At 35.9% G+C, this 9,734-nt stretch overlaps 1 long non-coding RNA gene across 2 annotated transcripts; it reads left to right on the forward strand.

Annotated features, from left to right (window-relative positions):
- Positions 1-2,787: 2,787 nt before the first annotated feature.
- On the forward strand, positions 2,788-7,142 carry LOC113229582. Of its 2 annotated transcripts, none has more exons than XR_003310424.1 (4): positions 2,788-2,911; positions 3,795-3,963; positions 4,492-4,608; positions 6,964-7,139. It is a non-coding gene; the product is annotated as an uncharacterized LOC113229582 (long non-coding RNA). The 2 variants fall into 2 exon arrangements; XR_003310425.1 differs by having other exon boundaries at positions 2,798-2,911; positions 3,799-3,963; positions 6,964-7,142.
- The last annotated feature ends 2,592 nt before the right edge of the window (positions 7,143-9,734 follow it).

The raw sequence follows: 9,734 nt of genomic DNA on the forward strand, positions 1-9,734 counted from the left end.
CACAACAGCGAGGATATTAATGATAGACTCCGTGTACAAAAACGGTTTGAAACAGTTGATTTTATACAGTAAATGGGGATGTGATGGCTCGTCTGGCCAAAGTGAGTATAAACAAAGACTTCCAGAGGAGTCTGAACTTGTGTCAGACTCACACTTATTCGTCACATCTGTTGTGCCCATCAGATTAATTGATGAAACAACTGGTTTTGTTGTTTGGCAAAATCCTGTGCCTTCATCCGTCAGATTCTGTCGTCCTATATTAATAGAGTTTTCGAAAGAAACTCCCGAGAAAACAAAAGCTGTTGTTAACGATATTCAGACTCAAATTAATGCTTTGAGTCCATCATTGATTGGTCAAGGAAGGCAATGGCGTTCAAGTTAAACATGAACTTTTTTTGACAATGATAGATGGCAAAGTGGCCCAGGTATTAACCGATACTCCTTCTAGTTCCACATGTACTATTTGGGGTGCTACTGCACGTCTAATGAATAATTTAGAAAATGTAACTGCTAGGCCCGAAAATGAAAATGCTTTTCGTTATGGATTATCAACACTACACGCCTGGATTCGCTGTATGGAGATGATTTTGCATATTTCTTACAATCTTTCGTTTCAAAAGTGGTCAGCTACGAGTGACGAAAATAAACGAATGAAACAAGAAAAGAAATCAATGGTACAAAGACGCTTTCGAGAAGAGCTTGGATTAATCATTGACAAACCACGACAAGGAGGCGGAAATAGCAATGACGGTAACACTGCGAGAAGGTTTTTTTATAACTGCCTGCTCTGCTGAAATTACAGGAGTCGATGAAATTTTGATTAAGCGACTCTACGTGCAAAAAATTTAGACTACACCATTCAAGAAAGTGCTCAAGATCTGCTACGAATGAAGACGTATTTCACACGTTGCTTTGTACTTCTGATCCATTTATTACTAGTATCCGGAAGCCTTATGTTAAAAATCGAAAAGAGTTTGACGAGGAGACACTACATCTTTTGAAAATGGATCTACTCATCACTGATTCTGAAATAGATATAATTTAGCAATGATAAAAGAGATTGGCAAGAGTCGAAAACAGATCCGAAATAATAACAAGTCTGTTTTAATATTTTTTTCTTTTCCCCTTTAAAAAAAATCTTTTGTTGTTTGAAGAAAACATTTTTAATCACATTTGTCTTACTTTACAAATAAAGAATAATCGTAACAATGCATATATAATTTTTTTCGGGTCGTTTCGAGTTTTAAAAATCGGGTAGTACCTATTTACCATTTTGCACATTATTTTTTGTCAAAACTGCGGGTAGTTAAAAAAAATTGATATGTATTTAAAAAATTACATCAATCCCACTGTGTATATAAAAAAAATCAAAGCTATATCTCAAAAAACTCAAAAGTTACAGATTTTTGGTCCGAAACAGGCCTAAATTTTCCATAGTGCGTTGATGGAAAGGAGAGGAAGGGATAGGTTGAATAACTCTTCAGAGCACTCACCGTGGTACAGGCGATAGAATACGCTAAGAGACGCTATATCTCTGCGAAGCTGTAACGACTCCGCATGCTCAGTTACATGAGGATCGTTGACAACACGGAAGGCGTAGCGCTGCAGTCCATCTAGAGCATCGAGCAAGTACTTGGCAGAGCCGTCCCAAAGGTGCGAACAGTACTCCATGCTGCTTCGGACCTGAGCTTTATACAACAGGTATCGCAGCTCTGGAGTAAAAAATCGGTGCACCTTGTTCAGGATGCCAAGCTGGCGCGACGCGGTACAGATGACGCTCTCGATATACTAAATTACCGATTAATATTATACCGATTAATTACCGATGAAATGTGTTTCCGTTTGTTTTGTAATTACATATTTGCTGTTTTTCTCACACTACCGAATTTAACAGTCCCCCATTGTTAGAGATATTATCTTTATTACAATAAATACACATTTTTTTTGGAATATGACATATACACAGGTCAGTTGTTGGCGCTGTACTATTTCAGCTTTTTAATTTGTGATTTCAGTGCAAACGAGAGTTGATATTTAAAAGTTATATAAGGATCATTTGCCTGATGAGTTGCCAGAATGAGATGCCCTTGTTTCGTCTCTATTTTTGGTTATATACTGGATCACTAGAGATATACATCGACAAGTATTCGTCTAGGATATGAATTTGAATAATAATAAATCGTTTAATTGTCTCAACAACTCATAAACAATATAAATATATAAACAATATATAAAGTTTAGATTACAGAGCCGCTGTTATTATGCTACATTACGCCATATTGAAAACGAATTAACTTGCACATCGTTCAGTCTCAAGATTGCTATCAACAGTAAATGTATAAATAGTGAGGATAATATAATGAATACGAATATTATAAATATGAATATTATATCCAGATCAATCTCCACAATCAACTACATCACAAAATCCTTTCGAGGGTAGCTTAGACAGTAGTGAGGTGCAAAAGTGTAATTTACAAATTATTTGTATGAATTCTAGAATGGTAAAGTAGGCAAATGAATAATTATTTATTAGTTATTTCGCATTTTGCTTACGGCCTCTGTACTAACCACACGTGCTTATCTCGCAGCGATCGATTTACATTTGCTATTAGCACTTGACTCTGGCACATGGTTCGTAAATTGAGAGAAGATACTGTTTAAATGTATTAAATTCTTGAAGCATAAGACCTACATGAGCAAATACATTTTAGTCATGACGTTATACTATGTAGAGTATATAGATAGATACTTATGACACCTTTTTCAAATTTTAGGTTGCTTTCCGGGCCCATAATAGAAAAGGCCTCTACAAGACATTTTGTGGCGGCACCATCATCGAAGAAAGAAAAATTATCTCCGCCGCACACTGTTTCCATTCTACATATGCAAGCAATTGCTTCAATAGAGGGTACGTCAAACACAAACATAACAGGAAATTTATAATGTCTTAATTATTCCATATTAATCGCTATATCTACATAAATATTGTAAGGTTAAAACGCCGTTGCGGTTACCGCGGTTGCTGGCCCCGTTAATGAATTTTTATTTAAGTTTTAAACTGCCTTCAAAAAAAGGAGAAGGTTGTCAATACGACTGTATGTTTTTTTTTTGCATTTGTGAACCGATTTTAATGATTCCTTTTTTGTTTGAAAGAGGGTACCTCAGTCGTGGTACACTTTAAATTTGAAGAAAATATTCCACCTCTAAGGGTGGCAAACTAGGGGATGAATGACTTTTGAGGTCTGTTTTTTTAGTACTCTGTACTGACATAGGACTTCCAATTCCAATATATGGCTTCACGTTTACTCTTCGTATATATGGGTTGTTTTAATATCATATCTTGTAAATAATTTCCCATCTTTGTTAAATTTAACTTCAATTGCTTAGCTTGGTAATCTGAGCGTAAAAGAGTGGCATTATTTGCAACAAATGTGCTCGAAACGATTGTATCGATCCTCTGACCGAAAGAGTACCACCTTCCTTTGTTCCATTTTCTTGGGAATCTTCCTCCAGGACACGAATTGCCATGGTCGATCTGGAAGTCTTTAAATAGTATTTAGACTCAGGTTGGCCGGAGTAAGGACAATTTGTTCTTTTGGAGATTTTCGAATGATTCTAACCTGTATTGTTTGTGCGTGCCCTAACATTTACAAGATTTAAGGGCGGCTACTAGAATCGCGGTTAGCGTGACTGGGTTCTGGGCCACAATAGTGTAGTGTATGGTATTGATACGATAAGAAGAAGAAGAACATACTTCCAAATTATATTTTTCTTTTCATTGCTACTTTCAGGCAGGCCCCGAAAAAGAAAATTATGAATTATTTTGCCATAGCAGGGACTCTTCAAAACACAGATTACTATCAAAGAGATGATAGCGTGGAACATGGTCAGTGGAGAAAACTTTCAAGTGTCTTTTATCCGGCAAGTTTTCGTTTTCCGCAATACGACATCGCTGTTGTGGTAAGAAACAAACTAAGGACAGACAGCGAACGGCCTCGTGCAGTGCAAGATAGCCGCTATCATCGTGGTGGCCAAGTTAATTGTTTCACCACTAAGTATTGAAAAATAATTATGTGGATAGTTTTTAAATCGGGCAACTAATTATTTCAGCAATATTTAATTTTTCGTGCAGTAATTTGTTATAACAAGGTCAATGAAGAAATTCTTGTTGATAAGAAATTCTTGTGTTATGAAGTTTCAGGTATTTCAAAGTAAGCCTATGGCAACATTAACTTTGCGCTCTGTAGCTCTTGCACTGCACAAGGCCTGAGACGGAGATGGGAGTTTTCTGCGTGCTGATTTCTTCTCAGAAAATATAGTAGAAACTATTTTCAAAACAAATCTACAGGCATTTTCGAGGCAAGTTTTTTCGTCATAGCACCACTTCAGATTAAAATAACAACAATAAACTACATGAACTAAGGCGATGAATTTATGAAATTTAAATTCTCATGATGATTAGATTGATTTAAGCTGTGTTTATTGCAGTTTTTAAAAGAACCGTTTCGTTTCAATAACTACGTTAATAAGATACCTATGGCTTCATATCGCACGGAATATACGGGTCAATGTCTCGTTTCAGGATATGGTCGAATGGGAGCATTTGTAAGTTTTTTTTATTTTTCATTTTGCAAATATGCAATGTTGATATACAACTCAATTATGTAAATAGACAAGTGGCTCGGTCGGTGATCACAATTTATGTAAAAGTCCTTGTCAAATTACGTTCCTTTTCACCTTTTTTATAGTTTATATAATAATTATACAATTAAGATTCTTTTGCAGTAACTTAAATTATTTATGTTAAACAGTTATATATGCGTGCAAGGGAGACAAGTGAAACGACCGGCAGTTCGATTCCCACTGTTTATTGACTGACGATAGCTAGGTCGTGGATGCAGCCACGCACACACATACACACACATACCTATCTAACATTTTTATGTTTTTTTCGTCTTTTGATAAAATTTTGACACATTGCATTTAACAAAAGACATTTAAATGTCACGTAAGTTTGTAAGGCTGAACTACTAGGCAAAGAAATGACACAACCACACAAAAAGCACTACCACATATTAATTATGCTCACACATACGTGTGCGATCTAATATGGTAATTGTAAGTGGATGAATACTATTGATATTACAATTGTTAAGTGATTCTGTAACACCAATGTAAGTATTATGTCTTCACTAACTACGCTGTAAGTCCTTATATACTGTGAAATTCAGCGAAAGCGAATAAAACACGTAATTATAAGCAAATATGTTTCCTTTTTTTTGCGTAGGAATGAAAATGTCGAATGGAACATTTGAGTTTTTCTCACGATGGGAGAAGTCACATTCCTATGCGCTTAGACTAACTAACGAAACAGCTGTTAAAACACAGTTCTCCTACGCTCCGCTTTGTTAAATAATAATGAGTCTACGGGTCGTATTCCAGAACTCTACTCAATGCTCAAGTCAGGACTTAAGTATGATTTCAAGCACTGGAAATACGATCCTAATGGCAAGGACTTCAGTATGATTTCTAGTGCTTTAAGTCATACTTAAGTCCTGACTTGAGCATTGAGTAGAGTTCTGGAATACGCCCCTTAGTATTCTTCGTATTAATGAGCGTTGATTAATCAGTCCTATAATGCTGAATACTTATATAATCCATCAATAAACAAATTATTCTTAGAATTTTATAAGTTCATGTCAAGCACATCATCATCATCATAATTTATTTGTTTTTAATATTAAAGGACAAGGGCAAACTCCCATATAAATTTTTGTTCACATAATCTGTTTATGAAAATATGTGAAAATAGAGAGTTGAAATTCCAGAAAAAATCTTGGTTGGATTTACCATTCTGAGAAGTCAGTTTTTTTTTAACGCATACACTAAACTTAGGCCCGCACCAGGGAAATTCTGTGTCTCGGGTGCCATGGACACACACATAGGCAACCACGAATGACACCCACACTCATTAGATAAATAAGTGTAGGCCATACAAATATTTCTCCCGGCCCGGGAATCAAACCTGGGACCTCTGGGTGGTAGTCCGGCATGGTAACAGTTCGGCCACAGAGGCAATAGAAGATATTAGTTTGAAGTTTTGGAGGTTATGTGTTACTTAATTGAATAAAATATATTCGGTGTATTAATATATAAAAATAAACTACAGAAGCCTTAAACAGAGTTAATAGAAGCTGAATGGTGGCGTGGGTCTGTGACGTAACGAAAGTTCAGAGAAATTATTTGTATACGGGTATGGTCAAAGTTAAGCCATAACAAAAAACTGAGTTAATTAGTAACACACCACAGACTATTGCACTGGTAACTCGGACACAAATTACTTTTTTATGAAACGTGCCATCTATCCCTGATTTTGGGATTTTTTTGTCAGTTTTACCATTTTCTTGCGTGGCATTTTGGAGAAGAAATTATCGACATTATTTTTTGTAATGAACATATAAATCTTTTATTAACTCAAACAAACTTTTATTAGCTTGACAAATTTGATATTACGTGAACTAAATGTGAACCATATCCATATTAGGTACTGAAATTCTAAAAAAAAATGGATATGGCATTTTGGCGGTTAGATGTCGCTCAACGTTAAGAAACTAAGAAACCAATAGTTGTAGACATCAGCCCGGTTACATACTAATTAGTCATTAAATATGACGTTTTAAATATGATTTTATTTCCAGACTTAGATAGACCGCTATTATAATTTGAAAAACATAGTGAATTTATTTTATTCAAATTTGTAATTGAGATATTTGTAGACGCTAACGAATTTTTATAATTATGATTTTGCCATTGTTCTTTTATCCTTATTGTATTTATATTTATATTATTGGGACCTGTAAAGAGCCCGAAACTTGGGTTGTTTGCTTAAAAAAGCCAATATACACGGTTTTGATGTAAAAAATAGTTTATGTACTTAACTGGTTATCATTTATTTTACAGAAGTTGTCACCTATATTGTATAAAGCATATCTACAAATAATACCCACTCTTAAATGTAACCTAATACATCGTCATAATATGAGACATTTTGTGTGTACTTCAGCTGCTTTTTCCGACGTAGATAAGGTACGTTTATATTTTATTTTTAGCCTTTTAAATTTGGTTTATGTTCTTAAATACTAATATATGTACTTAGCTACTTACAATGCTTGTTATTTAAACAATTAATTTCATCTTACATTAAAATTCTAATAATTGGATGCCAAAGGGAAGCTACGGAAAACAATGATTATTTTGTAATAATCATTGTTTTCCGTAGCTTCTAAATTTTATTATTAAAATCCACCAAATTACAATAAATAAGTATTAAACATTGCAAGTAATTGCAAGGAGCATATGCACTCTGTGAGTTTTCTGAGTAATGAAGTCAAAATGCGGCGTACACAAAAGTTCATAGTCCAGTATAATGCCGAGATCGCAGACGGCTTTGACGATATGAATTGAGGTAGCACTAAATTGATACCGATTAGAGACAAAATTACATATTTCCAGGTGAAGGTGATTCATTTGACATTTGGAGGTAGTTAAACAAAAAGGATCCAAGGCATATTCTATTCTATTATGTTCTTAAGTTTCTGGCGTCTCTTGAAGAATTTTGCCAATGTCAAGTCAGTCATGGTTGCCAATGTCAAGTCAGTCACGGGAGTTACCCTTTTTTTAATGTTTAATTGAATGAACACTGCTCTTTAGTATATTCCGGCTTACAATACAAAAATAGGATAATAGTAATAAAAGAATAATACAAAACAGCACAATATACCACAATGCACATCCAGTCACTTTCGAGATATGGCAGTTTGAAGTTCAAAAGTGTTGCTCACTCTTGTTTTATTTTCAAAACTTATAATGTCAAGTAACTCGTGATATATATTAATGTTTATTATCTTATCTTCTTTATCTTCGAATTAGTTATTTTTATTCAAATTCAAATCCAACTTATTTATTTCGAATGTTATACATCCATATTGGTTAGTAATATAAACAAAAATTTACATACTAATTGATGGATTTAATGAATTTGATGTTGCATTTTTTTAAGTATTTATGCCGTTAGTAAGAAAAAACTATCTCCTCTCCCGAAACCCTTGCAAAAACCCCCCCGTGGCATTCCGTCATGAACCTTACAAAAGCGTTAGCGTTTTTTTATGACTTAATAAAAATTTTGAATAAAAGGCGACCTATAAAGCAACGAAATCAACTATATTAATGAAACTTGAAGTTTATCGCATGTTTCACATGAAATATAACAAAATATGAACTTATTATTAATTATTAATTAACGCTAAATACTAACTCTTCGAGATCTTTTTCATCGATTCGTCGTCAAAATACTCAAGAAAATAATCAAAGGGTAGGAGGCAAGTTCCAGTCGTAGGGCGAGATGGGTATCTACCACAATTGATCCCTATCATCATATAACATTTGCCTCCACTTGCTTGATCTATGTGATGACGGTACCGCAGCCGAACGACTTCGCCTTTCTCATCGTGACCGTTCTCGAACAGAAGTATGGCTTCGAATAGATAATGATCGACCACGACTTTGGAGCATCACAGGTACTTGAACAGGTACTGTTAGAAGATCGACCAAGACTGGATGATAGAAGTGACTGTGGAGAATTCGGAGCCCTCTCAAAAACGACTGGTCTGGGCTGGTTCCTACGCCAGTGATACGCCTTCGCTGGGGTTTGTGGTTAGCTGCAGAGACGGACATGTTTGTCTGTCTCAATTGGGTGTGGCCGGGGCGTCTGTCTCGTGAGCAGCTAGCGCGTCTTAGTAGCGGTGTAGTTGAGGGCCTGAAGCGAGGAGACGCGTGGGACACATGAGTTGCCCTTTAAGTTGGAAGTTATGTCCGGACATTGTCGCAATACACTGCGACTGGTATCTCCGGCACTAGCCCGGAGAGCTAGTAGAGGATAAGCTAGATATCCTCCGGTCCCTCCAGCTGCTTACGTTATTGGTAACTGGAGAGACGTTGTTTTTCGGCGTCGGGAAGTGATCGTGCCTTACAGCTCCGCCACCAATGAGGAGATTTGGTAGTGGACCCTGGTGGCAACCGCTAGTTGTGCAATGCCCAACGGGAAGTGAGCGTGCCAACAGCTCCGGTACCTATCTGGAAAATAGGGAGGGTACTGTATGTGCAATCGGGGTGGCTCACCCGAGGCACTAGCCTCTCGAAGAACCGAATCAAGTCAATGACAGAGGTCTGTGACAACCCTGCACACTGGCTGATCCGAGGTCAGAACCTGAACTTAGAAGGTTCCTGTGTGCGCACAGGTTATAGTGCCCTTCTCGTCGACGACGACTAGATGTAGACGATATGAGAGCATTAAGTCCAGGTTTAGATTGGATTTCTTCTGAGCTGATAGAGAACCTATAACGTGACAATGAAGAGTCACTATCACTTTCTATCTCCTGTTCTCAATATTCAAGGTTAGATTCACCTAACTCCGATTTGTCAACGTTTCCGATGATTTGTGCACTCAAATTGTATGTTAATGTCCCTAAAAACAAAAAAAATTAGTAAAAAAGGACTAATCTAGTCATTTCCATCCTGACAAGCACGATCGTGTTTTATGACTTTATTACTGAATAAAAACCAATATTTCTAACAATTCATTGTTTAATTATTTTTTATATAAAATATAACATATACTTAATAAAAAATATATCATTAGGTCAGAAACGCGGATGAAATTAAAAAAAAATGTT

Source organism: Hyposmocoma kahamanoa, unplaced genomic scaffold, assembly GCF_003589595.1.
Source record: "Hyposmocoma kahamanoa isolate Upper Pololo Valley unplaced genomic scaffold, ASM358959v1 62, whole genome shotgun sequence".
Lineage (NCBI taxonomy): Eukaryota > Metazoa > Arthropoda > Insecta > Lepidoptera > Cosmopterigidae > Hyposmocoma > Hyposmocoma kahamanoa.